Source organism: Macaca nemestrina, chromosome 1, assembly GCF_043159975.1.
Source record: "Macaca nemestrina isolate mMacNem1 chromosome 1, mMacNem.hap1, whole genome shotgun sequence".
NCBI lineage: Eukaryota > Metazoa > Chordata > Mammalia > Primates > Cercopithecidae > Macaca > Macaca nemestrina.
Window position 1 is genome coordinate 59,814,709 of NC_092125.1, and position 25,444 is coordinate 59,840,152.

At 41.2% G+C, this 25,444-nt stretch overlaps 1 protein-coding gene and 2 long non-coding RNA genes across 7 annotated transcripts in view; 1 reads left to right on the forward strand and 2 right to left on the reverse strand.

Annotated features, from left to right (window-relative positions):
* Nucleotides 1-25,444, forward strand: part of LOC105484717 (neuron navigator 1) — a 191,637-nt gene that overhangs the window by 116,969 nt on the left and 49,224 nt on the right. The window lies entirely within an intron of this gene.
* LOC139358157 (uncharacterized) lies at nt 18,550-19,308 on the reverse strand. Its single transcript, XR_011612690.1, has 2 exons — nt 19,257-19,308; nt 18,550-18,886 (listed from the first exon to the last, which is right to left on the reverse strand). It is a non-coding gene; the product is annotated as an uncharacterized lncRNA (long non-coding RNA).
* LOC105484716 (uncharacterized) overlaps nt 19,769-25,444 on the reverse strand; it is a 63,731-nt gene continuing 58,055 nt past the window's right edge. Inside the window, exon 3 of the long non-coding RNA XR_989168.3 lies at nt 19,769-19,866. This is a non-coding gene — a long non-coding RNA (uncharacterized lncRNA). The remainder of the gene's footprint in view (nt 19,867-25,444) is intronic.

Consider the following 25,444-nt stretch of genomic DNA (forward strand, 5'->3'; position numbering starts at 1 on the left):
TCTGCCTAGACCCACCATCACTGTGCCTTCATCAGTCACACAGACTTCATATCTAAGACAGAATCCTCTGAGACAAACAACTGAATGAATTTTTCACTGCTGTCTGGAGGAATCCTATCTGGAGGTCTTTGATAGTGTCACTGACTTGTTTCCTCTGGACCTGGGTGTCAGTGTCAGCTCATGTTTAGTTCATGGAATAACAGACTGTCCTTAGGCTGTCCTTGCCCTTGCCCTTTCCATCGAAGCAGAATCGAATAATTCTACACTTGTGGAGCATGTGTAGGATGTGAGAATTCATCCTCAGCCTAACTTTCTTGGGATGCTTCAGGAATTTCCTAGAAATGCTCAATTCTTGGACATTTACATCTTAGGAAGCCTTTATCCCATAAAGGCTCTGACTCATGATTGGGTAAGAAATATTGAAAAAGAAAGAATATCAAATATCCATGCATATGTACACACATACACAACAGCCTGGCCACTGGTCCTTAAGTATTGAGCATAATCAAGGAATGCTTGATATAACCCGTGGACTTACAAAGGATATACAGCAAGTATGAATTTTCTCACGAACCAGTTTTCCTACTTAGTGTGTTGTTGCAGGTGCCATTTGAATAATGGATGAGTTATTCAAAAGAGGGGAGAAGAGGAAAGTTGTGTATCCACTTCTGATTTCCTGGGTACCAAGCTGGGTGCTTTATAGGTGTTTTCTTTGTTACCTTATTTACTCTGCCAGCTGCCCTGAAAGGCTAATGGTGACGTGACCATTTTTCTGATGTGCACATATGTTCAGGGAGGGAAAGTGCCTGTCCTAAGTCAGTCAGTAAGTAGTGGAGCAGAAATTCAAACCCAGCTCTGGCTGGCTATACAGCCATTCCTCCCTAGACTAAATGTAAATCTAAAGAGCTGGGTACGTTCTACAAGCTTGAAAATCAAGTTTCTTTTGGGATGGTCATTTCCTAGAAAGAAGAGCTGCTAATGAGGCTCCCCAGCCTTCAGGGAAGTTACTTTTATTGTATTTATTTATTTTGAGAGGGTCTGGCTTTGTCACTCATGTTAGAGTTCAGTGGCGCGATCACCGTTCATTGCCACCTCTGCCTTCCAGCCTCAAGCAATCCTCCCACCTCAGCCTCCAAGCAGCTGGGACTGCAGGTGCATGCCACCACGCTCAGCTAATTTTTTTTTTTTTGTAGAGGCAGGGTTTCGCCATGTTGTCCAGGCTGTTCTCTAACTCCTGGGCTCAAGCAATCCACCCATCTCAGCCTCCCAAACTGCTGGGACTACAGGTGTGAGCCACCATGCCTTGCCTTGCTTTTAGACATATCTATATATATTTTCCCCATATTTACTCACCATATGGTGATAGTTTTGTCCAATTATAAGTTTCTAGGGGCTAGGGGATTTTATCCAAGTGTTGTATATGTGGAACTTAGTAATGATCTTTTGATGATGACAAAAAATAGCTGATAGGATACCATTGTAAGAACTAATATAGCAGTGCAGCTTTGGACATACCATATTTATGTTGTATCATGTCACACACAGAGCCCTTCCGATTAGGTTAAATCATGTCACCTGAAACATAACAGGTACATAAAATGGAAGCAAATCCACCAGCAAGTATTTATTCATTGCCTATTATGTGCCAAGAAATTCTGTTAATCACTAAAAACATAACAAAAGACAACCTATTCCAATCCACACTATGATTAACTTGTAATAGAATTGGGTATTTAACAGTTATTGGGGAATAACAGTAGCTGGAAATAGGAAGTAAGCAAGTCAGAAATGTAAAGGAAGATTTATGCCCAGGTCAAGGAGCAGCACATTAGGAGGGCAGTGAGTGTGGGAAACTCACGGAAGTTCAAATGTAGACTGCATTGAAATTTGGAGAGAATGACTAGGTCCAGTGTCTCATGCCTGTAATCCCAGCACTTTGGGAGGCTGAGGCAGGTGGATCGCTTGAGCCTAGGAGTTCAAGACCAGCCTGGGAAACATGGGGAAACCTCCATCTCTACAAAAAAATACAAAAAATTAGCCAAACAAAAAATTAGTTCCAGCTACTCGGGAGGCTGAGGTGGGAGGGTCACTTGAGCCCAGGAGGTCGAGGCTGCAGTGAGCTCTAATCATGCCAGCGCACTCCAGCCTGTGTGACCCTGTCTCAAAAAAATAAAAATGAAGAAATTTGGAGACACTATTCAGGAAGAAGGGAGACTTTCAGGTATGAAGGAAGAAGAAGAGCCCTGGGCCTGAGATAAATCTTGAAGAGAATTGATGGGGCAGTGGATCAATAGGTAATGTATAAAGAAATTGGAACATATGGCCCATCCCACTCTGTCATCTTTACCATCCTCCTGGGCCCCCATTCTTGGGACTGTGCAAGCAGTTGCCCCAGTGCGCACACACATGGTCCTGCCTGTGTGCGGGTGTGTGTGTGAAAGTGTTATTTTTTCAGGCTTGGAACATTTTCTCATGGATTATTTTAAATTCTTCTATAAGACTATACTAGACTATCAAGTTTTGATTTTGGTGATCTGCCAACTGTATGATTTTAAAAATAGGTTTTTAACAGCTTTAAAACAGAAGTAGTATTTCTGCCAGGGGGTGGAATTGTGGCTCAAAAGTCCTGAAGGAGAACACATACTTGGGATTTATTCTTGGGTGCCATGGATTTCTGGAATTTTGCCCCTAGACACAGTGGCGAAGACAGCAGAGGGTGTTCCAGGGTACACATCCTAGACCCTGCTCCTATTTATTCCCTCTGATATGTGGTTGAAGGGCAGTGCTTGAGTGGATAATCAGATCCCTGGAAATGGATGCCTCACTCTTGTCTGGAAAAAGTTCCCTAATGAAATCTCTTGTTTACATTATGCTACACATTCATGTTCTGGAAGTTTCTGCCATTTCTTCCCATTTCCTATATTATATATGTATTTGGTGCCCATAATTTGTACTGTTTTTCCCCCATTTAAGCTTCTCTCTTCATAAGTTCTAGGTAAACATCCTTGTAGTTTCCAGGTCCTGGGTTGCCAACTCAGATTCCTATGCCAGCTGTTACTGAATGCTTACCCTGGGATCCTTCTTCCAGAACCCAGAGCTCCTTATGGCAACCCCACCGGAGTGGGTCCCCAATATATGGGATTCATGCCTAACAACTTTGCAGATGCCTTCTAGGCTAGTGTTGAGCTGGTCCTGGGGAAGATTGTTGATTGCCTTCCCTGGAAAGGCAGCTCTCTGAGAAAATTTCATAAAAACTACTCTTCTCAGTGCTCATAATGTGTTTTGGAATTATTACCTTTGCAGTATATGAGCAGTATGTTAATTTATTAATTTTCCTTGTCCCATTAAAAGGGTCCTCCTCTCACTCTTATGAATTCAGTGTGAAGGAGGAGGTATATGTAATAACACCAGCTTTTCACGTGGTTTATAGCAATTGCTTTCATCTTTTATGGGTGCATCTCATGTTTGCCATGATATTTCAAGTTGTTTCTTTTTTGGGGTTTTCACATGGAAATCCCTGGCAAAGCTGTGCTCCTCCAGCATTCGCATGTGTGGAGTGTTTAGAAAGGGAGATGGAATCTGGGCTGCTGCACTTCAGTTACCTCAGCAGGGAACCTACCAGCCTCCACCAAGCTCTACCCCTGGCCTCAGAACCTCAGGGGGCAAAAGTGGCCAGTCACGTCCTCTGTCTGAGAAACTAGCGGTGAGCCTCTTGCAGGAGGGAGGAAATCATTGCTTACTCATGCGCAACCTCGTTTAGGAGCATTCCTGCTATCTGAGAAACTAATTCTGGGAATTTGCACAGAGCTATTCATTGTAAAAGCAGCTTTGATCCCCAGAGAGTCCACAAGACCCTGGAAAAAAATTTGCTTTGCCAGGGAGACAGTGGAGCCTACAGGAGCCCCCTAAAGAAGCTGGGACTCCTGGGTTTGGTGTCTGGTTTTGACATAGTAGTCTGCTCGGGTAGGGCTCTTAGCTACCCCACGTCCCTTTTAAAAAGTTGAACTAAGACTCTCTCTGGCCCAGTGCGGTGGCTCACGCCTGTAATCCTAGCACTTTGGGAGGCCGAGGCAGGCAGATCACTTGAGGTCAGGAGTTCGAGACCAGCCTGGCCAACATGGTGAAACCTTGTCTCTATTAAAAATACAAAAATTAGCCAGGTGTGGTGGCAGGTGCCTACAATCCCAGCTACTCGGGAGGCTGACGCAGGAGAATTGCTTGAACCTGGGAGGCGGAGGTTGTAGTGAGCTGAAATCATGCCACTGCACTCCAGCCTGGACAACAGAGTGAGACTCCATTTCAAAAAAAGAAAAAGACTCTTTCTAACCGAGAATAATTCTACCAGTGAAATAATGTCATAAAGTTAAATAATGCTGGCCATGTGATTTCAGCCCAATGAATCAGCAATAACAGTTATTAGCCTCACTTCCTCATCCCCATTTAGCAAAATATTCAGAAGTGAAGCAAAGAGAAATATATTGAAAAGCAGCAAAAGTCAGAAGGGGAGCTGTGATGATGTCTTCAGCCTTGTGAATTTCACTTTTGTCTTTCCAAAATGGTTCTGGGCATCAGATAGAGCACAGCCTTTGCACCAACTTGCTCACTGTTCCCTCTGACTGTGTGCCTTCTGCACACGGAGCACAGGTTGCCAACAGGCTACTCTCAAGTGTGCCTGCATCCTTCTGCTCCACCAATCAAGTTGAATGCTTTCCTAGAATTGCATTTGCTCCCAAACCTGTTTATGCCAGTTGAACTTGGATAATTTAATTATTACATAAATTGATGAAATACGAACATAAAAAGAAAGTTGTTTCCATAAAGACTATATTGGATGTTTCAAAAGGGAAATTGCTAGCCTGGGCAACATGGCAAGACCCAGTCTCTCCAGAAAAGAAAAAGCAAAATTAGCTAGGCATGGTGACCCATACCTGTGGTCCCAGCTACTCAGGAGGCTGAGGTTGGAGGATCACTTGAGCCTATGACATCGAGATGCACTCCAGCTGAGCAACAGAGCAATTCTGTCTCCAAAATGAAAAGAAGAGAAAAGGCATATTGCTGAGTTATATGTAGGACTGGAAAGGTTAGAGGAGATTATAAAACTCTAGAGGATTTCGCTTTCAGATTGCTTTATGTTGTTAAAATTTTGCTCCATCTTAAAGAAACTGACACTGGACTTGATAATGCACTGTAGGTATGGGTGTGAAGACTCAAGTTGGAAAAGCAGAAGTGTATCAGGAAAAACTCTATTGGTCTTAGTACTTTGAATGACACTGAGGTTCACTGGCAACCTTCTGTGTAATTTTTTATAAGACCTACTGCTGCAAGGGTTTTACATGTAATGAGTGCCTAAGGAAGGTATGAAAAGCCCTTCCCCGGAAGTCTCCCAAAGCAGAAAAACACCCATCTGCCTGGATGACTTGGTGCATCAGTGATAGGGAAGAAATGACTGAGATAAACTGTTCATGGTATGAGAGTTGACCAAGTCAGGGTGGGGAGTGGAGGAAGAGGGGCAGGTGGACTTGATGCCTCTGCCTCCTTTTCAAACAGAGCAGCCCTGTGTTTACCTGTTTCATACATTGAGGACTTCCAGTTAAAGTGTTAGTAAAAACTATTGCTTTTCTTAAAAAAGGGCTTGCAAGCCACCAAATTAAGTCTTTTCTGTGTCTTTCTTTCTCCAAATCTGTATGAGATCTAAATAAGCTCTCCCTAAGTGAGACAGAGGACATATTTTTAGTGACCAAGTCATAGCTTGTATTTATTCATTTTCAACTCTTTGGAGTAATAATTGATGAAATTTATATTTACTCACACCTACCACTTGGTTGATGCCCAGAGGGGCTGTCACCTCCAAATCTCAGAAAGGCAGGCAGGAATTTTTGGCCCGCCTGCCTTTCTGAGATTGGAGTAGGGCTGGAGGGTGGGGTGAAGTTGTGAGGACCCCTTTACTAAATTGAAAAGTGGTCTGGATCTACCCTGTGTCAGAACAGGATGGAAGAAAGAGCAGGATGTTTTTATTTCTGTCTATTGCCTGAAGGCATCTCCTCTAGAAACAAAACCAGTTTGATTTTGATTAACTTTCTCTTCTTTAAATTTCAATCTTCCTTCTTTTGACTTCTTTAAGGATTATGCCAAAAGTCCTAGACTGATCATAAAGCCTCAGAACAGGAATTTCACTCATAGTTGCCCAAGAAAAGCATGTTAATACCAAAAGTAATTTCCTAGCCAGTCATTTCCTGTGTTCTCAAAATTGTTATTTTTCTCTAAGATATGTATCTTTAGATAACAAAAACTGTTCTGCCTTCCAACCTAGGGGAGGTGATGTGGCAGGAGGCATCTTGAGGAAAGCATATGTAAAATAACATGTCAGAGAAGCCAGGAAAAGGATTGATGTCCTGCTAAGTATATGTTTGATATCCAGCCCAGGTTGGAGCGCATTTTTAAGCACTGAAGAGATAAAGCACCTAAACATCTAATGCTGTTCTTTTCACTGATTTGTTCCACGACTGAGGGCAAATCTTCCAGCCTTAGTTTCCCCCCTTTGAAGAAGAATGAAGTTCACTGGCAGTTGAGAGGCACATAATGGGTATAAGACAGTTTAGAGAGAATGGAATTTTGTCTGAATGGAAAGTGCATCAGTAAGGATTTGATACAGAAATATGGCAATCCAAATCTCATGGGGTGTTGAAAGCAATAACCGGTTACGAAAATGGTCAGGTATTAATATTTGCAAAGCACTATAGACACTTCAATACCTGATTCTGTAAAAACTGAGTAGAACATCTGCCTTTCAAAAATGTTTGGTAAAGCTGGCATTTGCAGGTGAAGGTTTGAGAAGTTTAAATCCTTTCAGTTCCCTGTTATTCTTTCCTGCATTCATTCTTCATCTGTAAGTGGGCAGGATGTCATGCCTGGGGCATGTCGTGAGTGGCTTTTTACCTTGCCTGAACACCTGTGAATGGTTTGTTTCTCTGGAATAAGATCTTTACTTCATCCACTTATTGGTTAAGAATTAAGATTCCTTTTTCTTTTCGTTCTTTTTTTTGTTCAAAGCTTTGTAATAGGTGAGAGATGTGCTTACTTTCACATGCATGGAAAACTCACCCATAAAAATGAAGGTCTTTCACAATGCATTAGCTGGGTTTTCTCTCCAGTGCCGACCTTTGACCTCCATGCACAATGTGGTATTCAGCTGTCCTGTTCTCTGAAGTGAAAACCTTCAGAGTCCTCAACAAAGATATTTCACCAAGAGTAAGCAGTCCATGAACTAAATGACTTAAGATAAGAAGGCGGTTAATTCTGAAATAAAGATGAAGGCAAGAGGTCTATAAAAATTACAAAGCCCTCCAAGGCTGGATCACTGATCCCCCCCATGGTGAGGGTGACAACTCAACCTTCCTTAAGACCTGAATTAAAGAGACAAGTGAACTTTCTATTCCATGGAATTTCTAAATGGATTTCTTTGGACAAACCTGCCCAGTGTTCCTTGGTAGTATTAATAAAAAGAGTAGAGAATCTTAGTGGGGGAGGAAGCTATTCAGAATGTATGAATTAAGAGGGCCTCTTGGGAGCACTTCTTTTGAAATCCTTAACAAGCACTCTTATTCTAAGGATCTCAAGGATGTAAGCATTTATGGGCTGGTTGGCAAGAAAGAAAACTTCACAAATAACACATGGTCCCAGTCATCACCTTAGACAAAGTGCTAAGAAGGTAACGGATTACAGCTTTGCCTTTTTTTTTTTTTAATTGCTCTCTAGAAATGTAAAGAAAGACTTAGGAACAAGCTTTGGGTGTTTAATTGTAAGGTTCGTTGAGGAGAAGGAGACAGAGAGGCGAGGTAGGGAAAAGTCATAATTTGGTTTACACCAAAAAAATCATTTCTAAGGACTGTGTTCAGAATATTTGTCTGCCAGTTGTGCAAAGACATCCAGATTTCCATGGTGCGAGGAAACTGTTCTTTACTGCATCTACCTCACAGTGGTAACTTGCAAATTTTTCCCCCATGAAGCTTTATTTTTGGAGACCACTGTAATTTACATGTTGGGACCTATTATTAACTGCTAGTTTTGTGCTGTTATTGGAAATCTTTACATTAGGAAAGAATGTGGGGGTTGTTTTGAGGGGAAAGAGGGGCTCAAATTAAAGGTTACCTTGTACAGTATCTCAGCTCTGTCTGGGATCCGAGAATGAGTTGGAAACTCACATCCCCCAAGCAGAGAAAGCTTTGGAAGGAAGCTTCCCAAAGGAAACTTCCCTGAGGAAGGGCCTTCACATATCTTAGCCGTGGCTTTTCAGAGAAAAAACCATCACATAAATACGTTTAAAATGGTCTATTTTGGAGCCACTGTGGCATACATACTGCAGTTTATCCTAGGAGACAGGATTGATGAGCCCCTGTAAGAACTACATTGCATATTTCATAAACGTAAAAAGCAGAGGCAATTGTGCCATATTAAATTTCAGCCCATAATTGGGTAACTAGAGAAGCCCCCTATTTAATTAAATTCTATTATCCACTGTATGATAGGAAAATTTGGTGACCTTATGTTTGACTGCTGTCTGGGATTGAAGAGTGGTTAAAGTTGGTATAAGAATGTGTAGTGTATCTTTCAAATGTCCTTATTAGAGAAACGGATTCTTGTAATGTTTTACCTCAATAGTGCTTCTCCAGTGATTCCTTCAAAATGACAGTGCTCAACTCGAACACCGTGTGTTTGAGTTGGCCAGGATAAATGTTTTCCACAGAAATGACAGGGCTTCAGGCTCTCAAGAAGCTCTCATCATGAGAGGTCAAACAGTTTTACACACAAACAATTCCACAGCACATTCTGCATCCTCCTTGCAATTTTTAAGCTGTGCTAGGCAAACTCTGCATAGGAGGACGTTCCAGAAACACACTGGGGGTTACATAAAGGGCTGGCTTCTGTTTGGTGGGTAAATGTGCATATGATTATTGCTGTTACACAAAAGAAGAGACCAATAAAGTCCTGATGTGACTTTCCCAACTACAGAAACCCAAGAAAACTCTTTGCCAGAAGTAGATACATTGTCATTCTGCTGGCAGATGACTACCCAAAGAAGAGGAAAGTGAAGGAAAGCTGGAATCTGGGAACTTGCAGTGGGATAAAGTTGCTTTGAAGAAAGCACTTAGCAAATGTTGTTTTTCTGTATTGCCTTCTTTCCTGCCACAGACCCTAAGATTCTCTAATCACGTCTATTCTGGGGAAAATATTTTAATATAACCCCTTGATTCGTTCAACAAGTATTTATTGAGAATCTACTCTGTGTCAGACCCTTCTACCCAACCTCTTATACCGTATGCAGGAAGATACTCTGCCATCATGTTTGCCAATGGGACAGGACTCCCAAGGGAATAGGTAGAAGAGGAACACCAGTAAGTCAAGAACCACATATAATGAAAGACCAAAGTGTAAAAGGTGGGCAGAGGAAGAAGGAGGAATCTGGATAAGCAGCAACAGAAAGAGAATGCTGTCACTGAGGCTGACAGAGGGAAGAATTTCAAGGAGTGACTGACAGTGTTAAATGCAAGACAGATGTCAGAAAGGATGAAAAAGTCCTAGTTGAATTAGCAATATAGAGATCTTTGGTAACCCTTGCCAAAGAGATTTCAGTGAAGCAGTGGAAATGAAAGCCAAGTTCCAATGAGTGGGGGAGTAAATGGGAGGTAAGGTGGAGAGGCGATGAGTGTAGTAGTTGAAAGGAGAGACAGCTGGTAGCCTACAAATGCAGGCGAAAAGTTCTCTCCATGTGGCTCACGAGTGATGAGGCAGCAGGATCAAACTAGACATAACTATCTTCTGCTCTATCTGCTTTTACCTTTTTAATCCTATGATCTATGCTAGGAAATTTTATATTTTATGTTATTTGTACCATAGAATATGATTTTATTTTGTCCTGTTATATTAACTAAACCAGTTTTTTAAAATAGGGAAATAATGTGTTTCATTCAACATGTACAATGGACCTTCCCAATAAATTAGCAATAAACCCATATACATAATTTGTCTCAAACAATGGAATTATGCTACAATGTTATATGTAATATCAGGTATAATGTTTGAAAATGCCAGTCAGGAACAGAGGAATGACTTTAGATACTTTGAGATACAACTTTAGAGAAATTAGTGCCTTTAGACATCAGTAATAAGAATTCAGAGTAAAGACAACATGTTACTTAATATCTTGCCTTAAATATGCCCCAGTTGACATTTTATACACATTTCAACATTTTGCAGCAACACTAGAAAGAATCAACAAATACTCTCTTATTACTAAAATAACAATTAAATATTTTGCATAAAAACATTTAAAAACTTAAGATAATAGCTTATTTCCCCAGCCTGGGCAACAAATTGAGGCCCCCTCTCTATAAAAAATTTAAAAATTAGCCAGGCATGGTGGCACATGCCTGTGTTCCCAGTTACATGGGTGCCTGAGGCAAGAGGATCACTTGAGCCCAGGAGGTCAAGGCTGCAGTGAGCCATGATTACACCACTGCACTCCAGCCTGGGCAACAGACTGAGACTCTTGTCTCAAAAAAAAGAAGAAGAAAGACAAGAAGAAGAAAAGGAGGAGGAAGAAGAGGAGGAACAGGAAGAAGAGAAAGAGGAGGAGGAAGAGGAAAGATATATTTATTTTAGCTTAACTTAGTTTTTATTGTTACTTGAAAGGGCAGTAATGATTGGCTATCAACATTGGTACAGGATAGGTACTAAACTGGTTTCCATGACCGGATATAGGCTAGGAAAACTTGCATTCTTAGTTCGATTTTATTTAGAGTCTGTACGACAAGAATCATAGCAGTGTGGCTTGTGAGATTTGGCAATTAATGCACTTACACATTAGTTCCTTTATGTCTGGAAAGACCTGGAAGGTGAAAGTCATTAAAATAAACCTCCTCCTTATGCCTGACGTGGAGAAGAGGCTCCTAGAAGAAAAAGCTTTAAAAAAAAGTTGTGGGCCGGGCGCGGTGGCTCACACCTGTAATCCCAGCACTTTGGAAGGCTGAGGTGGGTGGATCACAAGGTCAGGAGATGGAGACCATCCTGGCCAACATGGTGAAATCCCGTCTCTACTAAAAATACAAAAAAATTAGCTGGGCTTGGTGGTGCACGCCTGTAATCCCAGCTACTCCGGAGGCTGAGGCGGGAGAATTGCTTGAACCAGGGAGTCAGAGATTGCAGTGAGCTGAGGTTGCACCATCACACTCCAGCCTGGTGACTGAGTGAAACTCTGTCTCAAAAAAAAAGTGGTGTAGGGTGGGCAGAATAGATCCAGCATGAAAAAGTTGCCACTTAACAGTTTAATTACTACTAAGGAGCAATGTTCCAAGTAACAGACTGAAAATTAGGGGAAAAAATAAACAAATATGGGCATAATGCAGAGCCTATATAAAAATATTTAAATCTTCAGTTCTCATGTGTTTTTCTAGACTTTTTGTAGTCTGTAGCACTATAATCATATTCTCAGACATTTAAAAAGCTTAGTTCCCTGAATGCTCCATACTTCCTTGCTAATTGTGGAACAAAACCATTTTACCAACTCTTCATATTGTTTTATAGCTCCCTACAAAATAGCAACACAGGGCACGAGAAGTGTCTCAGGGTCCTCTACATTTCATAACTAAACATTTGATCTCTCTGGCCAAATAGGCTGATGATGTCCTGGGTTGCTGCCAGGTAGGGAAGACTCTGCAGTCTCCTTCATAATGCCTTAAAATCCCTACTTCCTTGCTGCTTAGCTTTTTAGTCGATATTTTGCCTTCATGTGACTCAATATGTAGAAATTCTCTGCATTTTCACCCTGAAGAAAAATTCCTTCTCCAGACCAATAGGTTTTCTTCTCCAACACATCCCACATTTTTTATACTTGCTTCTCCAGGTATCTGGAAAAGGGCAAAGAACTAATGAGCAATTCTTTTCTCTCTTTCTTTCTTTCTCCCCACTACTTTGGCTTTCTTTGCGATTGATCAGAAAATGATTCTCTCTTAGCCCCAAAAGTTTCCTTCTGTGGTCACAATAATAGTGGCAGGTCTGGCATAGGAGTATGTTAAAGTAGGCTGTCCACAAGAGCCCTACTGTTATACGGACCTATGCGGTACTTATGGTTCTAACCATCCCACAATGTCATAATGTTTGGACAAAGAAGCAATCCCCATTAACTCTCTGTTCAACAGCCTGCCCCTGCAGCTTGACTTTCGTGTGGTACATGCCATTGAACATCTGAAAAAGCAGTCTCTCCTCAAGATCTCTGAAGGCAAGAAGTTTTTAGAGGCTTCTTTCCGTTTCTTTCTTTTTTCTTTTTCTTTTTTCTTTCGACTGACTTGCTCTGTCACCCAGGCTAGAGTGGAGTGCAGTGGCACAATCCATAAATCATAGCTCACTGTAACCTCTTAACTTCTAGGCTCAAGCTGTCTTCCTTCCTCAACTTCTTGAACAGCTGGGACTATAGGTGCTCGCCACCACGCCCAGCTAATTTTTTAGTAGAGATGAGGTCTCACTAAGGCTGGTCTCGAACTCCCGGCCTCAAGCGATTCTTCTGCTTTTGCTGGAATTACAGGCATGAGCCGCTGTATTCTGCCTTCTTTCAGTTTTGATATTTGATATTCTGTCTTGATATAGATTGCACAGTATTATAGTTCATACCATACACTACATCTCCAGTGCTGTCATCAAATGACATTCCCCCAAATCAGCTGACCAGGGGCATCTGCCATTGACCTGGGAAACTATTCTGAGTTCATTTTCATCCAACAAGGCACCAGAAGGTTGACCCCAAAGCCTAAGCTTTGCGGCATCAGAGCATTGATGTCTTTGACTTGGAAGACTAACCCAAGCCTGAAAAGAAAGACAGGGCTGTCCAAAGCAAAAGCCCACTGTTGCTACCTGGCCAGCCTAGTTGTGGTGGAATGAGACATCATGAAGATGATGCAGCCGGTTCCCAGGTGGTTGTGGAAAGCTGTTGGCTGCACCCACGCATAGCATCCCTCTTGGTCCATCCAACACCCTCAAGGGCCACAGGGCCTCCTGCCCCCGTCCATATGTCTCAGTATGGTGGCCCCACTTGTGGGGACTCATCCAGCAGTTTTTTTCTTGTCCTCACCATGAGGGAGTGATGTTTGGATTCTTACCCACAAGTTGCATAGACTTCCTTAACAAAGTAACGTGTTTGGGGCCAGATAGGGTCCTTGATAAGTTTTCCTAAAGAGGAAAGATGCTAGAATGGCCAGTCCAAAGAGAGTGTCTGTCCCACCACGTGCGAAGTCAGTTAAATTATCAATAGCTGCTCTTCAGCTGACACCCTGACATCAATTTGTTTTCTTCCCATTCTACTACAGGCATGTGATGTTGACATTTTATTTGTGGTGATCATATTTAAGGAAGTACACTGATTTGCCTTTGGAAACTGTAGGAACCAACCTGAGCAAATATGTAAGCTTTCTGTCAAGCTACATAGCCTGTCCTACATTATTCTTTTTGCTAAAGCCCTTCAGATACTTGGAGCATGTCACTCTTTCAAGCAAATTGTGTTTTAGTTTGCAGGCTTTTTGAGATCTAGGAACTAACCTAATTTCTTTTTCACAATTCTAAATCCCAAACGTCAGTAACTACTGAGGCGCAGGGTAGAAGTGACGGAGCAGACACAAATTAAATTTGACCTGGAGACTACCTTTTTGTGGAAAGAGTCCCTAGGGATGCATAAGTGATCTTCACCCTCCAGTGGAACACCGTTTGGAAAGCTGCCAAATAATGCACTGCAGAAGTAATCCCATATGGTCCCCAAGTGATCTGAGTAAATGCCTAATTTAGTTTTGCTATTCTGTGACCACCCCTAACTTCATTTATCTCTCTCATGATGGAAGTATTTGTCGTACATGCAGTGGTTAAAAACAGTCTTTAGAGTCAGACAGATCTTGATATTACAATAACTTTGTTTTCTTCTTACTAGCTGTGGGCCCTTGGGCATGTAACTTTATCTGTCTTAAGTTTCAGTTCTTGTTGTAAGTAAAATGGAAGCCATATCTAACTCGGAATTAATATGAAGCTTAAATGAGTTTATACATGTATGTTAAGTGCCCAGCAAAGTGCTTGGCATACATATTTAAGTGCTGAACATATGGTAACTATTGTTATAATAATGATATCTAGTGATGTTCCCCCCAAAAAAAGATTGGATTATTTGCATTGATTAGCATACATCTGGCAGCTCCACTAGAAGTATAATGTAAAATGCATGCCCTTTTGTGTCATTATGAAAGGCAGCACATTAAAGATGCCTTTTAGGCCAGGCTCAGTGGCTCACGCCTGTAATCTCAGCACTTTGGGAGGCCAAGGCGGGCGGATCACAAGGTCAGGAGATCAAGACCATCGTGGCTAACACAGTGAAACCCAGTCGCTACTAAAAAATACAAAAAATTAGCCAGGTGTGGTGGCGGGCACCTGTAGTCCCAGCTACTCGGGAGGCTGAAGCAGGAGAAAGGCGTGAACTTGGGAGGTGGAGCTTGCAGTGAGTCGAGATCACGCCACTGCACTCCAGCCTGGGCGACAGAGCGAGACTCCGTCTCAAAAAAATAAAAATTAAAAACAAAAAGATGCCTTTCAATAACAAGTATTTAAGAAACACCGGGTTTCCACAGTGCATTAGTTAGTGAAGAAGTAGAGAAACTGGTTTGGTTTGATGCAAGCTTAGAGGCAGATAACAAGCAAACTAGTGAGCTAGATATTGCATCAACTTCACATACTGAAGGAGGGCCATCACCCAGGATTCAGCGTACCTAATTTTGAAAAGTGTGATGCAGAGGTCGTGAGTGTTCATTAATATCATTTGGTTACCTTCTCAAGTTCCTAAATTATTTAAGGTGGTTTTCCAGAGAGCCATGAGTCTTTTTAGTAAAACTGCAGATTTTCCTTTGATTTCATGCAGGACACTGCTGCATGCTTGTCCAGCAATGCAGAGGTTATGTTGGTTATGCTTGACTGGATGGGTATAAGTAATAGCTAATGTTGAGTTGGATCCCAGCCTGCCTGATGATTAAGTGAACAGCAACTTTCCACAGAGCAATCTCAGACTCTTACATGGATTGCTTTGCTACAATGGAAATCCTGACAGTTGAATTCACACAGATTAAAAATTGTTCAGTAATGAAGTGTGTCCTTAAATTCTCCTACCTCCTCGGGACCATTTCTTTTGAAATAATGATATCAGGGTGCTAGTTGAGGGATTGAATAAACTCCCCCAGTAACAAATTGGTAAGTTTCCCTTGCAATACACTGAAGTTCCTTCAGATTCTGAGGTTATTGTTCTTTGTGGACAAGTAAAAAGAGAAAACTTATCATCTGGTACTCCTGCCCCTGTGGCTGCTTCCACCTCTATCATTGCTGTTTTTAGTTTTGAACTTAAATGAGGATAGGGCATGAAAAGGAGTTACAAAAGTTACCGGAATTAGGAAATCTAGCCAAGCCACTGAGATCAAAACTTCAAAATAATCCTACTAGGGATTGCTGAAGCTATATCAAAAGTTTATATAACCTGGTGGTTGGGCATGGTGGTTCACACCTGTAATCCCAGCACTTTGGGAGGCCCAGGTGGGTGGATAGCTCAAGGCCAAGGGGTTCGAGACTAGCCTTGGCAACATGGTGAAACCCCCTCTCTACCAAAAATATAAAAATTAACCAGTCTCATAACCTAGCCTCTAAATAAATAAATAAATAAATAAATAAATAAGTAGGTTAAATTTTTTTTAAAAAGAAAATTATTTTTTAAACGTTTATATAACCTGGAAAACAGCCTCATCTTTTACCTTATTAATAACTCTCCACAACCAGCCTGAAGTATTCCTTTTCCTTTGCATTTAGTGTAGGGACAAGAGTTCTTTTTGTGTGGTGACCCTGCATTTGATTTGTATTAGAGTAACATTCTTCATCCAAAGTTGTTCACTGAATTTCTCCCTGGGGACCTCAATAGGGTGTGAATTCCAGAGAGAAATGTTTGCATTCTGTGGTGAGTTGGTTTCTCAGTATTATTTTTGAAATGGAAAATAAATCAAGTAGCTTAACTTGCAACAAATACTTCGATAACGAAGTGGTTATGGTGAATCTGTGGATTTGGATGGGAGTCTCTTTATGTGCATTACAAAGGGTCATTGTGTCACATACCTTGCCTGTATCCTGAATAGATCCTCCCACATGCTCAAGCCTCTGGACCTAGAGAGGCACTTCTCTCTAACTAACATGGCACCATGTAGTTCAGTATAGTAGTGTGCAAGCAGACAGACTTGAGGAATTAGTATCCAATATTCTTCTCTTTAGGTTTTAGTATTTGGAATTTGTATTTGTTTCTGTTTTGCTGGCAGCTTTCCTTTCTGATGTTCCCTTTTGTTTGTTTGTTTTTAGTAGATTGAATGTGGACAGCATTCTGGTAATTACAGCAGAAAAGCTTGCTGTTGCTGTCTGTCTTGAGTCAGGATTTAAATATTTTTTTTGACTGAATAAGGAGACTGTGAATAGAAAAAAGATGATCTCCTCAGCTTTTGTAGAAACACTAAAGAAGACGTTGGAAAGTGGACTTCTTATTTAATAAAGAGAAAAAGAAGGTGATAATGGAAGGCCAGGGATTCTGGAGTGAGAAAACTGAATGTGATACAAAGAAGTCAAAAAGCGGGGAGTAATGAGTTCAGAGGGAACGCCTGGCAATTCATTTGGTTTGTGGTGGGAAGCTTCATTCCGCGAAGAGAGAGTAGCTCAGTGGCTGGAGGTGTTTATAGCCAGATCAGCATTTCACACCAGCAGTCTGGCCTGGATCTTTTAGAGCTGCCAGAAACTGCTCAGAGTTGCACAGATTCCTCAGCCTAGTAGTATGAATTTGGGGCCTGATTCCTATCCCTTTTACCTCTTTCAATACTCACTTTGTGCTCACAGGGTGATCTGAGATCTGAAGATGAATGGCAGCTTGTTAGTTTAATAAAGTGGACTTTTATTTGTTGCTTTATGCATCAGGAACATATACAGGCCATATACACTCCATACCACTTCTTCCAACCTGTGTAGAAGAATTTGTGCTTCTGACCAAAAATGGTTTTTGCTTTTGTCAACCCTATATCAGTCATTCTAAAAACTACATACATGTTTGAATTCCATCCCACTTCAAGGCATTGCCTACTTTCCTACTTCCAGAATGGAGGGTTGGCAATGAGGTACAAGCAATACTAATGCTTCTTTTTTTCTTTTTCTTCTCTTTTCTTTTCCAACCTCTTCCTTTTTTTCTGAGTCAAAACTAAATCAGAGGCCATGCTCAGTGATTCATGCCTGGAATCCCAGCACTTTGGTAAGCCAAGGTGGGAGGATAACTTCAGGACAGGAGTTCAAGACCAGCCTGGGTGACATAGTGAGACCTTGTCTCTACAAAAAAATTTTTTAAAAATATTAGCTGGGCATGGTGGCACCCACATATAGTCCCACCTACTCAGGAGGCTGAGGTGGGAGGATCCCTTGAGCTCTGGAGCTTGAGGCTGCAATGAGCTGTGTTCGTACCGCTTCATTCCAGCTAGGTGACAGAGTGAGACCCCGTCTCAAAGAAAACAAACAAACAAAAAACCCAAAAAACTGAATCAGTAGTAGAAAAATCTTGTTTTGACTTGAAAATTGAGCAGGTTAGATCAGAAGTAATAAAAGTGGAAATCCAAGAAGTCATTCTTAGCCCAGAGTTGCTTTTTTGGCCAGGACTTGTCAGTTATGGAATTGTTATTTCTTTTCATTTTTAGGGGGCCTTTTTTTGATCTAGCCCCAGGGCTGGTGATCTTTGGCCTGCTTGGCCAAATGCAGTCCACTGCCTGTTTTCTTGTGGCCTGCAAGCTAAGAGTGGATTTCACATTTTTAAATGATTGGAAGAAACAAAAGAAGAACAATATTTTGTGACACATGAAAATTATATGAAATTCAAATTTCAGTGTCCATAAATAAAGTTCTATTGGAACACAGCTGGATTCATTTGTTTACATACTATCTATGGCTGCTTTTGTGCTACAATGGCAGAACTGAGTAGTTGTGACAGAGACTTTATGGCCTGAAAAGCCTTATAAATATTTACTATCTGGCCAACCCCTACTCAAAAGTTTGACCCTTAAGCCAAACTTTTCCTACTTTTCAGAGTATTGTCAATTATCTCTTACTTCCTTATTGGTTTAGAGAAGGTGCAGAAATGCAGACACTATTCTACATTTCTTTTCAATCAGCTAGGGATTTTGGAATTGTGCAGTGGACTCCTAAGGAAACACTGCAGGAAGAATATGGGTGAGACAGTGGGGAGGAAGTAGGAAGTACCTCATGAAATTTAAAATCAAATATCATTTTCATCCCTTTCCAAAAATCTTTAAAATGGGTCATCTATGTGTGTTTTAGAAAGAGCAGAAAAAATGTTGGTTCTGAACAGAATCCTACGGACTATTCTTAGAGCCTCCTTCAGGCCCTCTCCAATAAAAATATAGAAACTCAAAATAAGGTCAGTCACATCAATTGACACCTTAATTTTGTGACTTTTTAGTTTTCCTCAAGATGTTTTCTTGACCAAGTTAAGAATCAAAATCATTTTTCTTGATGTTCAGACTTTCTAAAGAATTTGTTTAGCGGGTGTTGAGTTACCTGTTTATACTTGGGGAAGTTGAGGCTGAGACAAGTACACTAACTCAACTGTAGTAATACCGACTAGTGGAGACAGAAGTACGTACTCAGTACACCAGAGCTCGCTCCAGAGGACTGCCTTTTATCCTTTGAAGGTGAATTCGATGATATCCCTGAGAATTTTTTGCTTTTCTTGAGATTCTCAGTTATCTTTCACTCTTTGAAGGATTTCAATTTCCTGACTTGGAAACATCTGAAAAAGAGAGGAAGGTGCCTTGTTTTTTCATTCCCACTCCTGTGAAAGAAGTAGAGGAGGGCAAAGGCTTGGGGCAGACGAAAAGGGAAATCTCTGAAACTAGAGAAAACTCAAACAAATTGTGGCCAGCCGAGTCAGCATTCCTCACCCACAGTTGGTCCTAATTAAGGAGACTCCCGTTAAACAGCTCAACTTTCTGCTCTTTCTTCTTGCTCTGGCCCTGCCAGCTGACATGGCAAAGCTTTAACCCACGCCTTGGAAACTGTCTCTCATGTCTTTCCTTCTATATTCTCACTTCTCTGTCTCTCCTCTACTACCCTGCAATTACCCTTTCCCACATTAAAATCCCAATAAAATATATTGATACCTCTAATCCAATTGCATCCATTTTGTTCCACAAAGTGCTATCCAAGCTGTTTGCAGGGCTGAATACTTGTGTATCATGTCATTACAGGAGCACACATAGAGCCTGATTTCATCATAGAAAGATGGAATTTCTCCGGGATTATTTCACTGCCAAGTCCAAGCAGCGATGATAATTCCTTCCACTTTGCCTGACTCCTTGATTTTCTCAATCCATAGCTTCCACTGTGCCTAGCAGATGGATTTGGGTATTTAATTTTGCTATAATAAGCTATGATATCATGATTAAAAAAAAATCTGATGGCAGTAAATCTCTGAATTGAAAACTAGCCTGAATCATAGAGGTGGTCAATATCCAATGTAGTTCAGTGGGGGATATTGACGTGTAGATAAAATAAGCTTATTTTCATAACTTAATGGTTGTGGTAGTCTACTCAAGCTGACATAACAAAATACCACAGGGCAGGTGGCTTAAACAATAGAAGTTTATTTTCTCACAGTTCTGAAGCCCAGCAGTGTAAAATCAAGGTGCCATCTGGGTTGGTTTCTGATGAGGCCTTTCTTCCTGGCTGTAGACAGCCACCTTCTCCCTGTGTCCTCACATGGCCTTAACTCTGTGCACACACAGAAAGAGAGGTCTCTGTGTCTCCTTTTTCTTATAAGGACACCAGTCCTATCAGATTAGAGCCCCACTCTTATAAGTCATTTAACCTTAATTACCTCCCTCAAGGCCCCATCTCCAAATACTGTCATTGGGAGTTACAGCTGTAACACATACATTTGGGGGGAACATAATTTATTCCATAACAATGGTCTAAATTTAAGAAACTCTGTTAACCTTAGGGCAAAAATTAAATGCCAGAATCAAGAAAGCAATGCTTAAAGCAGGGTGTTAGGAGGCAAGATGATAATTTAAAGAAAATTTTCTAAGTCATAGACACATTTGAGAATCTGAAAGTATGATCAGATACCAGAAGATTGCACATGCATAGAATTTTGTATATAACTGCAAGGGCATTCGGTTCTCCAGATCGGTTACTTTTCTTTTGCCACTGGCAAGATGGCATCTGTGAAGAACAAGCACAGAAATGCATGGCTTTATTTTGACTGAGTGGGGTTCTGCCTAGGACTGGGCCTATGGCCCTATTGCCACCATTAAAAACACTTGGACCTTTATCAGAAAGGAGAGTGAGCTAAAGTGGGTATGCTGAAAGTGGCTAGAACTTCAGCAAGGAAGCCTTGAGGTGAACTGAATTTGGAACCAAGCAGACAAGTTTTCACACTTTTCCATTATATTAGGAATCATCAAAAATAACAGAAGTCCTTTCTCTATGGGCACATTAGGGTGGCCTTTTCTATTCTTGGAGGTGTCATGGCCCTGTGTTTATTTGCTTTAACTCCTTTCTAAATGCCATAGAGAACTCTGTCAGTTACTATAACTGATTGACTTAAAAGAAAAAGGCAATGGTGGAAATCTTTTATTTCAGCATCGAACAGAATGATCAAGGTTCAGTAGGACATTGGAGTATAATTTTCTTGATGGGTTTGATCTTCAGGAAATATTCTTTTTTTTTTTTTTTTTTTTTTAGACAGACTCTTGCTCTTTCACCATGTAGGAGTGCAGTGGTGTCATCTCAGCTCACTGCAACCTCCGCCTCCTGGGCTTAAGCAATTCTTGTGCCTCAGCCTCCTGAGTAGCTGGGACTACAGGCACATGCCACCACGCCCAGGTAATTTTTTGTATTTTAGTAGAGACAGGGTTTCACCATGTTGCCCAGGGTGGTCTTGAACTCCTAAGCTCAGGTGATCCACCCACCTTAGCCTCCCAAAGTGCTAGGATTACAAGCATGAGCCACCACATCCGGCCCAGAAAATACTTACAAATTTCGTGGTATTAATCTTCATAATCTTCCCAGCTGGGTTTGAGTAAGAATTCATCACCTAGGTGTTGCAACAGATACTCTAAAATGGTAGTCTCCAAAATTGTGATGACAATTTTTTCTGCTTTTTTAATAATGCCATGTAACCAGTCTGTAGGATTTAAATCTGAATTTGGGCTTCCCTAGCTATGGTCCATTCATTAAATTAGCCTCAGCATTTGAGAACTGAACAAATTAATCAGATAGTTCTGTGACTGAAACTAGAGTTTAGGAAATGTCTTTTAAAAGTTATTGAAACCATTTGTTTTCTTATAGGACTGGAATTGTAGTGCTTACTGCCAATATATCAAGGGGCCAAATAAATTTTCCTAATTGTACATATCCTCCAATTTCATATAAGACTCTGATTACCTTGTTCTTTACAGTCCTTTCTTCTTGGTGATTTTCACCCTTGATTAAGACTTGGCAAACCTTTAACTCGAAAAAATTTACATTGGCTTCTTCTCTGCCCCACCCTCTCTGCCTCTAAATCTCTCACTCTGTGCGATTCATCCTTTCCTCCCATTGCCTGGCTTGGTTGGCCAGGTCAAGCTAGTTTGCTGTGATCGCTGCCAAACCACAGACATGTAATGAAGCAGACACTGTACTCCCCCTTGCTCTTGGAGTTCTCTAGCGCCACATGGGGCTGAGGAGTAGGAGAGGTTGCTGACTTTAAGAACTTTGGCAGTACTTGAACAGAGTGTTGGTTTCTCTAGATGGTCTTGATTCATTTTCAAAACTGAGCATCACAAAATTGCCCAATTTCACTCTGACTCTTCTATTCTCTTTTTTTAAAAATCACTTATCCTCTTTAACCTCTTGAATGGTCTCCGAGGACTATGGCTCATAATTCAGTGTTTGCACCTAAAAATGTTACCACATTTGTTGCCATCAAAGGGATCAGCTGAAGTTTAACTGCAAAATGTAGCTTTTTCAGGTCATGGACCAAATGTAACTACTGTAGCAGCTAAAGAACTCCAGCTCTTTAAAGTGGACATTTCATTGACCAAAAGTTTCCTGTTTAGGACAGCGCTTTCCAACAGAAATCTACTGCAAGCCACATACTTTTTTTGTTTTGTTTTGGTTTTTTGTTTTTGAGACGGAGTCTCGCCATGTCGCCAGGCTGGAGTGCAGTGGCACGATCTCGGCTCACTGCAACCTCCGTCTCCTGATTCAAGCAATTATCCTGCCTCAGCCTCCCAAGTAGCTGGGATTACAGGCATGCACCACCACACCCAGCTAACTTTTGTATTTTTAGTAGAGACAGGGTTTCACCATGTTAGCCAGGATGGTCTCGATCTCCTGACCTCGTGATCCACCCGCCTCGGCCTCCCAAAGCACTAGGATTACAGACGTGAGCCACTGTGCCCGAACCACATATGTATTTTAAAATGTTATAGTGGAAACATTTTAAAAAGTTAAACAAGGACCGGGCATGGTGGCTCACGCCTGTAATCCCAGCACTTTGGGAGGCTGAGGCGGGTGGATCACAAGGTCAGGAGTTTGAGACCAGCCTGGCCAACATGGTGAAACCCCGTCTCTACTAAAAATACAAAAATTAGCTGGGAGTGGTGGTGGCCACCTGTAATCCCAGCTACTCGGGAGGCTGAGGCAGGAGAATTGTTTGAACCCAGGAGGCGGAGGTTGCAGTGAGCTGAGATTGCACCATTGCACTCCAGCCTGGGTGACAGGGCGAGACTCTGTCTCAAAAAAATAAATAAATAAAAAGTAAAACAGGTAAAATTAATTGTAATATGCCTTACTTAACCCAGTGTATTTAAAATATTATGTTAATATGTAACTAATATAGAAATTATCAAGATAATTAAGATATCTTATATTCTCCTTTTCTACTAAGTCTTTGAAACTTTACTCCACATCTCAATTGGGACTAGCCACATTTCAAGTACTCATTAGCTACATATGGCTAGTGGCTACCATATTAACACAAATATAGGTCACTAACATCTTAACAAAGGAGCCCACTTGCTACAGGGACCAGAGATGGAACATCACTTGCTAATTTTCTCATTAGGAATCACATCTCCATGACTATCTGAGTGACCTTTAGGGAAGTATGGATTATGAACTGAGTGGCTCACCCCAGGAATGGGTCTGAAGAAAGCATAAAAGACCAGTGCAGAATGGGATATGTTTGGAACTTTGGATTGAGGAAAGTCTAAAACATATTCCCTTGTTCAGATGTACCAAACTAGTCTTAGAGTGGGACAGGTTGTCATTTCTTCCATTTGACTTGGATTCTGTAACTTGGTCTCTCCTATTAAGAGTTTAAGTCAGCTGGGCATGGTGGCTCATGCCTGCAATCCCAGCACTTTGGGAGGCCAAGGCAGGTGGATCACCTGAGGTCAGGAGTTCGAGACCAGCCTGGCCAACATGGTGAAACCCCATCTCTACTAAAAATACAAAAACTAGCCAGGCATGGTGGCACACACCTGTAGTCCCAGCTACTCCGGAGGCTGAGGCAGGAGAATCACTTGGACGTGGGAGGCAGAGGTTGTGGTGAACCAAGATCTTGCCATTGCACTTCAGCCTGGGCAACAAGAGTGAAACTCCATCTCAGAAAAAGAAAAAAAAGAGTTTAACTCCAGGCATGGTGGCTCACACCTGTAATCCAAGCATTTTGGGAGGCCAAGGTGGGCAGATCATTTGAACTCAGTAGTTTGGGACCAGCCTGGGCAACATGGTGAAACCCTGTCTCTACAAAAAATAAAAAATTAGCTAGGCACCGTGGTGCACACTTGTAGTCCCAGCTACTTGTGGGGCTGAAGCAGGAGGATCACTTGAACCTGGGAGGTCAAGGCTGCAGTAAGCTGAGATCACACCACTGCACTCCAGCCTGGGTGACAAAGTCTTGTCTCAACAAAAAAAAGAAAAAAGAAAAAGAGTTTAGAATCCATGACCACAGTTTTGTAGCAAACAAGTACTAAAGCATAGACCAAACACAAAAATAAATATATTTGATGTTAAATCATATGAAAGTGCCCAGGTTTGACCAATTTTTTAACTATAAGATTGGCAATTTCATATGGTTTAACATAATACATTTTATTATAGATAGCAAGAGTATTCTTAAAGTAGCGAGCAAGGGAAGCTATATCTTAGCTTTAATGTGGTGTAGTTCCAAGAAAACTATGGAACATTTCAAGACTAGAGCAAATATTAGGAATGTATTCTTGTCTATAGTAGTGTATTCTTTGAGGTCAGCTCAGTCCGTTTCTAGCCAATAAGGTTAGCCTCCTCAAGAGGACAGATTAGTTTTGAGTCTGTATGTATTTAATTCTAACTTGGACTGATTCCAGTTCCAGCTTTATGTGCTCTTTGCCCTGTCTCCTTAAAATATCAAGAATAATTTGAGTATCGGGGGCAAAAGTCATGAGATATCCCTGGCTGCAGAACCATCTAATGACAGCCTTATCTAAAACACTTGCATTATGAAAAATCTTCTTTTTATTTTGATCCATAGACATTCTAGCCCTTGGCAAACCTAGAACTGGGCTCATCACATTTGCTAGCCTCCTACTTATCTGGACTATCAGATTACTCTCAGTCCCTGGGTCTAATTCACACTTTGTCACTGTTGTCTATTTCACTGCCTAACCTAGGTCACCATCCATCAACTCTAGCAAGTGAGACAATATCAAGAGTTGTGATTATTGATGCTCTTTTACCCTTCTGCCCCATTTGATGTTTGTATATTTGATAGAATACAGTGCATACCTAGTTGGTATAGTGATGGGGACTGAAAAGCCCTCCAACTCTGAGTCTGGCTTCTTTTCATGATTGATTTGGGGATTTGTTTCCATGAAGTAGGTTACATTTTGTGGCCAAACAACTTCCTGCTGTCTTGGAACCTGTTTCCAGTTTAGATGATAAAGTTAGTTCTTCTCTTTCCTATATGATGAAGCAGGAAGTCCTAGGTATCCCCTAGGCTTCCAATTCCATAAACTCTACTGGGAGTAAAAATAATTATAAGAGAAGAAAAAGAAAAAAAAAAAACCTCTCAGCTCTTAAAACCAGCCTATTGTACTGCAGATATTTCTCCACTCAGAAGAGAAAGTAGAGTTCCATGTACACAGCTCTTATGCATTAAGTAGTAAATAGAGAAACTTAGTTACTGATTCGCAAGGCATATATATTCCGGACAGAAGAACAGACTCAGTGTTCTAGTCTGACTTTTAAGAACCATGCTGTGCTACAGAAGCAATAAGGATTTTTTCCTATGTAGTCACAAGCTGGTCCACTCTTCCAGTTA